Source organism: Kogia breviceps, chromosome 3, assembly GCF_026419965.1.
Source record: "Kogia breviceps isolate mKogBre1 chromosome 3, mKogBre1 haplotype 1, whole genome shotgun sequence".
NCBI classification, from domain to species: domain Eukaryota; kingdom Metazoa; phylum Chordata; class Mammalia; order Artiodactyla; family Physeteridae; genus Kogia; species Kogia breviceps.
Genome location: NC_081312.1, coordinates 60,495,441 through 60,504,271, shown reverse-complemented (window position 1 = coordinate 60,504,271; position 8,831 = coordinate 60,495,441).

The window sequence follows — 8,831 nt, the reverse complement described above, 5'->3', positions numbered from 1 at the left end:
TAGGCCTGCGCGTCCGGAGCCTGTGCTCCGCAACGGGAGAGGCCACAACAGTGAGAGGCCCGCGTACCGCAAAAAAAAAAAAAAAAAAAAAAATAGGATAAAACTTTCTCTATTTGCAGTGGTCATATGTGTCCTTTGGACTCTTGTAAATCTAGGATATGTCATGGAATCTTATTGATCTTATTTTTCCTATGTCTTGAAACATTCTCCTACTTCATCATCCATGGAATTATTTCATCATTACTCATTAATTGTTCCAAACCATGCTTCAAAATATACTAAAATAATAAGAAAATGGAAAATGATAGAATTACCTAAGATGATAGAATAGTGAAGCAAGTCATCACTATGGCATTATCCTTCAGTTTTCTTTTTGCAATGCTCAAAGTACTGCAACATCATTCTAGACCTTTGTACTATGCTTTAGCTCTCATTGAATATAGTTGAGAATTCAGAAGATTAATGCAGAGATAGAGAACAGCGCTCTAGACCCTAATAATCTTAAACTAGGAATCTTTAGATGACCACTTCCTAAATGAATTTTTCAAACTCAAGAATTAATTAGTTAACAATATATTTCTAAGGACAAAAAGAAAATGTGGTATTCTCATGTACTTACTCATTCAAAAGGAATAACTCCATTCCACAAGATTTTGCAGCAAACATCTGGATGACCTCATTTTGCTAAGAGCACATATAATAGTATTCTTTCACCTTTTATGATGTTTATATGGATACATTTACTTGATATGATTCTTAAGTGCACAAATGCTAGTGGCAGTTGTGTATACAAAGATGATAAGAAGGAAATAGATAATCTAGAAATTAAAAATTCTTTGAGTTGCTCATTTATAAAACAAAAATGCAAATGTTTTGCAACTAGGTAGCAAAGAAGATGGCTGTCCTCTCTTCAACAAAATGATGAGCCTTTAAAGGTTTCAAAAAATTCTTCAAGTCTTGTGTTTTGATAATGCAACTGCAAAAAGAACCAGAAGCAACAATAAGCTAGTATGTAGTAGTGATGTATTTGGAATCTGCAGTCACTATTTACAAGATGAGTATGCTCCAGACTCAGCATCATGGATAATGTGTAGGTAGTTGCATTTAGAGGACATTGCCCATTTTGGATATATCTTCAAAACCAGGAAAATATGGAATAAAAACTAGGGTTTTCTATGTTTAGATACTTACTTAAATGTCCAGTAAAGTTGTTTTTCATTATCCCTTTACTCTTTTTTATAACAGCTTTATTGAATATCCTGTTACTCTAATGTGTATAAATTATTCATGAAATGACTTAAAGATATAAAAATCAGAAAGGATCCATTGGACCCAGATGGTAAATGGTAAAGACAAGTTTTTCGAATATACTGAAAGTTAAGAGGTTTTGATCTGAGGAAGAATAGAGAATGAAAAATTTCTTTTTTTTTAACTGAAGTATAGTTGATTTACAACGTTATGTTAGTTTCTGGTCTGTTGTCAAGCAAAGTGATTCACGTATATATATATAATATATATAATATATACCATATATATGTATATGTATTGTTTTGATTAGGTCAGTCTGACCTAAGAAAAAATTGGTAAGATTTATGTCAGAGAATGTTTTGCCTATGTTCTCTTCTAGGATTTTAATGGTGTCTTGTCTTATATTTAAGTCTTTAAGCCATTTTGAGTTTATTTTTGTGTATGGTATGAGCATGTGTTCTAACTTCATTGATTTACTTGCTGCTGTCCAGCCTTCCCAACACCACTTGCTTAAGAGACTGTCTTTTCCCCATTGTATAGTCTTGCCTCCTTTGTCAAAGATCAATTAACCATAGATGTGTGGGTTTATTTCTGGGCTGTCTATTCTGTTCCATTGATCCACATGTCTGTTTTTGTGCTAATACCACACTGTTTTGATTACTATAGCTTTGTAGTATTGTCTGAAGTCTGAGAGGGTTATGCCTGCAGCTTTGTTCTTTTGCCAGGATTGCTGGTCTTTTACAGTTCCATATAAATTTTAGAATTATTTGTTCTAGTTCTGTGGAAAATGTAATTGGGAATTTGATAGGTATTGCATTAAATCTGTAGATTGCTTTGGGTAGTATGGCCATTTTAGAGAATGGAAAATTTCTTGAGCTCCTGAGAAAGAAGTCAGACTATGAATTGGAAAAAGGGAGAACCTCCAAAAACAGTATTTATTGGCTTTCTCTTTCTTTAAATTAATTAATTAATTAATTTGGTTGTACCCAGTCTTAGTTGAGGCAAATGGGATCTTAGTTGTCTTGTGTGGGATCTTTAGTTGCAGCATGTGGGATCTAGTTCCTTGACCAGGGATTGAACCCAGGTCCCCTGCATTGGGAGCACAGAGTCTTAACCATTGGACCACCAGGGTAGTCCCTTTACTGGCTTTCTAACTTAATTATAGACATCCCTGGACCAAGGCATTTTAGATCAATCTGTGAACCTGAAGGATTCTTGTTAAACATTTGCCAACATGTAACTGATTATAATTGTTTGCTTTCAGTTACATCGCCTTGTGCAGGTCCTGGCACAAAATGATTGTTCCCTAAGTATTCATGAATTGAGCATGAAAACCTAAACAATTATAAAACATTATGTTTAGCATCAGCATTTTTATGTATTTGGATGGTAAAACTATAAAATCTGACATAAGTACCCCCCGTGAAAAAGGTTTTTAAAGCAAATACTCCAAAGATAAATACTTCTTCAAACTGGTATTCTTGAAAATGCCAGAGAATATTAAAAAGAGAGAGAGAGGGAAAGGTTCTGTGGTCAAATACCAGTTAAATTATGTAAAATAGGTCTCTTGACTTGTTGAGTTTTAATATGCTAATATTCATTGTGAATATTTAAGAGTGTCATTTGCATACATTTCCCAAAGATATTTGATAAAAACACACCAGACCTAACAAATGAAGAGGTAATAGCCAGTCTACCTGAAAAAGAATTCAGAATAATGATAGTAAAGATGACTCAAAATCTCGGAAATGGAATAGACAAATTGCAAGAAACAGTTAACAAGGACCTAGAAGAAATAAAGAGGAAGCAAGCAATGATGAGCAACACAATAAATGAAATGAAAAATACTCTAGATGGGACCAATAGCAGAATAACTGAGGCTGAAGGACGGATAAGTGACCTGGAAGATAAAATAGTGGAAATAACTACTGCAGAGCAGAAGAAAGAAAAAAGAATGAAAAGAACTGAGGACAGTCTCAGAGACCTCTGGGACAACATTAAACAAACCAACATTCGAATTATAGGGGTCCCAGAAGAAGAAGAGAAAAAGAAAGGGACTGAGAAAATATTTGAGGAGATTATAGTTGAAAACTTCCCTAATATAGGAAAGGAAATAGTCAATCAAGTCCAGGAAGCACAGAGAGTCCCATACAGGATAAACCCAAGGAGAAACACGCTAAGACACATAATAATCAAACTGTCAAAAATTAAATACAAAGAAAACATATTAAAAGCAGCAAGGAAAAAACAACAAATAACACACAAGGGAATCCCCATGAGGTTAACATCTGATCTTTCAGCAGAAACTCTACAAGCCAGAAGGGAGTGGCAGGACATATTTAAAGTGATGAAGGAAAAAAACATACAACCAAGATTACTCTCCCCAGCAAGGATCTCATTCAGATTTGATGGAGAAATTAAAACCTTTACAGACAAGCAAAAGCTGAGAGAGTTCAGCACCACCAAACCAGCTTTACAACAAATGCTAAAGGAACTTCTCTAAGCAAGAAACACAAGAGAAGGAAAAGACCTATAAGAACAACCCAAAACAATTAAGTAAATGGTAATAGGAACATACATATCAATAATTACCTTAAATGTAAATGGATTAAATGCTCCCACCAAAAGACACAGACTGGCTGAATGGATACAAAAACAGGACCCATATATATGCTGTCTACAAGAGACCCACTTCAGACCTAGGGACACTTACAAACTGAAAGCGAGGGGATGGAAAAAGATATTCCATGCAAATGGAAATCAGAAGAAAGCTGGAGTAGCAATTCTCATATCAGACAAAATAGACTTTAAAATAAAATTATTACAAGAGACAAAGAAGGACACTACATAATGATCAAGGGATCGATCCATGAAGAAGAAATAACAATTGTAAATATTTATGCAACCAACATAGGAGCACCTCAATACATAAGGCAAATACTAACAGCCATAAAAGGGGAAATCGACAGTAACACAATCATAGTAGGGGACTTTAACACCCCACTGTCACCAATGGACAGATCATCGAAAATGAAAATAAATAAGGAAACACAAGCTTTAAAGGATATATTGCAAAAGATGGATTTACTTGATATTTATAGGACATTCTACCCAAAAACAACAGAATACACATTTTTCTCAAGTACTCATGGAACATTCTCCAGGATAGATCATATCTTGGGTCACAAATCTAGCCTTGGCAAATTTAAGAAAATTGAAATTGTATCAAGTATCTTTTCTGACTACAACACTATGAGACTGGATATCATTTACAGGAAAAGATCTGTAAAAAATACAAATACATGGAGGCTAAACAATACACTACTTAATAACGAAGTAATCACTGAAGAAATCAAAGAGGAAATCAAAAAGTACTTAGAAACAAATGACAATGGAGACACGACGACCCAAAACCTATGGGATACAGCAAAAGCAGTTCTAAGAGGGAAGTTTATAGCAATACAATCATACCTTAAGAAACAGGAAACATCTCGAATAAACAACCTAACTTTGCACCTAAAGCAATTAGCGAGGGAAGAACAAAAAAACCCCAAATTTAGCAGAAGGAAAGAAATCATAAAGATCAGATCAGAAATAAATGAAAAAGAAATGAATGAAATGACAACAAAGATCAATAAAAGTAAAAGCTGGTTCTTTGAGAAGATAAATAAAATTGATAAACCATTAGCCAGACTCATCAAGAAAAAAAGGGAGAAGACTCAAATCAATAGAATTAGAAATGAAAAAGGAGATGTAACAACGGACTCTGCAGAAATACAAAAGATTATTAGAGATTACTACAAGCAACTCTATGCCAATAAAATGGACAACCTGGAAGAAATGGACAAATTCTTAGAAATGCACAAACTGCCGAGACTGAACCAGGAAGAAATAGAAAATATGAACAGACCAATCACAAGCACTGAAATTGAAACTGTGATTAAAAATCTTCCAACAAACAAAAGCCCAGGACCAGATGGCTTCACAGGCGAATTCTATCAAACATTTAGAGAAGAGCTAACACCTATCCTTCTCAAACTCTTCCAAAAGATAGCAGAGGGAGGAACACTCCCAAACTCATTCTATGAGGCCACCACTGATACCAAAACCAGACAAAGATGTCACAAAGAAAGAAAACTACAGGCCAATATCACTGATGAACATAGATGCAAAAATCCTCAACAAAATACTAGCAAACAGAATCCAACAGCACATTAAAAGAATCATACACCATGATCAAGTGGGGTTCATTCCAGGAATGCAAGGATTCTTCAATATATGCAAATCAATCAACGTGATACACCATATCAACAAACTGAAGGAGAAAAACCATATGATCATCTCAATAGATGCAGAGAAAGCCTTTGACAAAAATTCAACACCCATTTATGATAAAAACCCTGCAGAAAGTAGGCACAGAGGGAACTTTCCTCAACATAATAAAGGCCATATATGACAAACCCACAGCCAGCATTGTTCTCAATGGTGAAAAACTGAAACCATTTCCACTAAGATCAGGAACAAGACAAGATTGCCCACTCTCACCACTCTTATTCAACCTAGTTTTGGAATTTCTAGCCACAGCAATCAGAGAAAATAAAGAAATAAAAGGAATCCAAATAGGAAAAGAAGAAGTAAAGCTGTCACTGTTTGCAGATGACATGATACTATACATAGAGAATACTAAGGATGCTACCAGAAAACTACTAGAACTAATCAATGAATTTGGTAAAGTAGCAGGATACAAAATTAATGCACAGAAATCTCTGGCATTCTTATACACTAATGATGAAAAATCTGAGAGTGAAATTAAGAAAACACTCCCATTTACCACTGCAACAAAAAGAATAAAATATCTAGGAATAAACCTACCTAAGGAGACAAAAGACTTGTATGCAGAGAACTATAAGACACTGATGAAAGAAATTAAAGATGATACAAATGGGTGGAGAAATATACCATGTTCTTGGATTGGAAGAATCAACATTGTGAAAATGACTCTACTACCCAAAGCAATCTACAGATTCAATGCGATCCCTATCAAATTACCACTGGCATTTTTTACAGAACTAGAACAAAAGATTTCACAATTTGTATGGAAACACAAAAGACCCCGAATATCCAAAGCAATCTTGAGAACGAAAAATGGAGCTGGAGGAATCAGGCTCCCTGACTTCAGACTCTACTACAAGGCTACAGTAATCAAGACAGTATGGTACTGGCACAAAAACAGAAATATAGATCAATGGAACAGGATAGAAAGCCCAGAGATAAACCCACACACATATGGTCACCTTATCTTTGATAAAGGAGGGAAGGATATACAGTGGAGAAAAGACAGCCTCTTCAATAAGTGGTGCTGGGAAAACTGGACAGCTACCTGTAAAAGTATGAAATTAGAACACTCCCTAACACCACACACAAAAATAAACTCAAAATGGGTTAAAGACCTAAATGTAAGGCCAGACACTATCAAACTCTTAGAGGAAAACATAGGCAGAACACTCTATGACATAAATCACAGCAAGATCCTTTTTGACCCATCTCCTAGAGAAATGGAAATAAAAACAAAAATAAACAAATGGGATCTAATGAAACTTAAAAGCTTTTGTACAGCAAAGGATACCATAAACAAGACCAAAAGACAACCCTCAGAATGGGAGAAAATATTTGCAAATGAAGCAACTGACAAAGGATTAATATCCAAAATTTATAAGCAACTCAGGCAGCTCAATAACAAAAAAACAAACAACCCAATCCAAAAATGGGCAGAAGAACTAAACAGACATTTCTCCAGAGAAGATATACAGATTGCCAACAAACACATGAAAGAATGCTCAACATCATTAATCATTAGAGAAATGCAAATCAAAACTACAATGAGATATCATCTCACACCGGTCAGATTGGCCATCATCAAAAACTCTAGAAACAATAAATGCTGGAGAGGGTGTGGAGAAAAGGGAACACTCTTGCACTGTTGGTGGGAATGTAAATTGATACAGCCACTATGGAGAACAGTATGGAGGTTTCTTAAAAAATTACAAATAAAACTACCATATGACCCCACAATCCCACTACTAGGCATATACCCTGAGAAAACCATAATTCAAAAAGAGTCATGTACCAAAATGTTTATTGCAGCTCTATTTATGATAGCCAGGACATGGAAGCCACCTAAGTGTCCATCAACAGATGAATGGATAAAGAAGATGTGGCACATATATACAATGGAATATTACTCAGCCATAAAAAGAAATGAAACTGAGTTATCTGTAATGAGGTGGATAGACCTGGAATCTGTCATACAGAGTGAAGTAAGTCAGAAGGAGAAAAACAAATACCATATGCTAACACATATATATGGGATCTAAGGGAAAAAAATGTCATGAAGAGATTAGTGGTAGGATGGGAATAAAACACAGACCTACTAGAGCATGGACTTGAGGATATGGTGAGGGGGAAGGGTAAGCTGTGACGATGTGAGAGAGTGGCAGGGACATATACACACTACCAAATGTAAATTAGATAGCTAGTGGGAAGCTGCCGCATAGCACAGGGAGTTCACCTCTGTGCTTTGTGACCACCTAGAGGGATGGGATAGGGAGGGTGATGCAAGAGGGAAGAGATATGGGAACATATGTATATGTATAACTGATTCACTTTGTTGTAAAGGAGAAACTAACACACTATAGTAAAACAGTTATACTCAAATAAGGATGTTAAAAAAAAAATTATGTAAAATAGGTCTCTTGACTTGTCGAGTTTTAATATGCTAATATTCATTGTGAATATTTAAGAGTGTCATTTGCATACATTTCCCAAAGATATTTGGCCTTGGAACTTTTTTTCAGGGACTATCTGGGGGCAAGTATTCTAAACAACCTATGACTTTGTCTTCAGTCATTAATCTTCTTAATCACTAGTTAATGTGTAACAGCCAGTATTTTCCTTCCTACTTTTCAATCCACAGATGTTTCTAAACTGGAGATTCTAGTATTACACAGTCAGGTGAAGTATGATAATGCAAATTCCTTGGAATTTTATATGGTCAACACCAAATGGAGCTTTTGCCTCTAGTTTTTGGTTTAATCCAGTTTCTGGTTTGGGGTTTTTTTGTTTGTTTGCTTTTGTTTTTGTCCCCGCCCAGGGACTGACCCCTGGCCATGACAGTGAAAGCACCAAATCCTAACCACTAGACCACCAGGGAATAAATAAAGCATTTGCAGTTTTTTCTAAGATGGATTCTCTTCCATTTGTTCAGATAGTGACATTATAAGGCACTAGCCAACTATTTTTGGACTACTCACTACAAAGAGTAATACTCAGCATCGGCAGTGTCAAGTCCATATATATGATATCTGGCTGGTGTTGTAGTCTGCACACACAATGACTACAATCATATCAGGTATAATAATAGTAACTAAGACTAATAAATTACACATAAATTCAACAACAACAACAACAAAAAAAAAACAATCAAAAAATGGGCAGAAGGGACTTCCCTGGTGGTATAGTGGTTAAGAATCCGCCTGCCAATGCAGGGGACACTGGTTCAGGCCCTGCTCTAGGAAGATCCCACA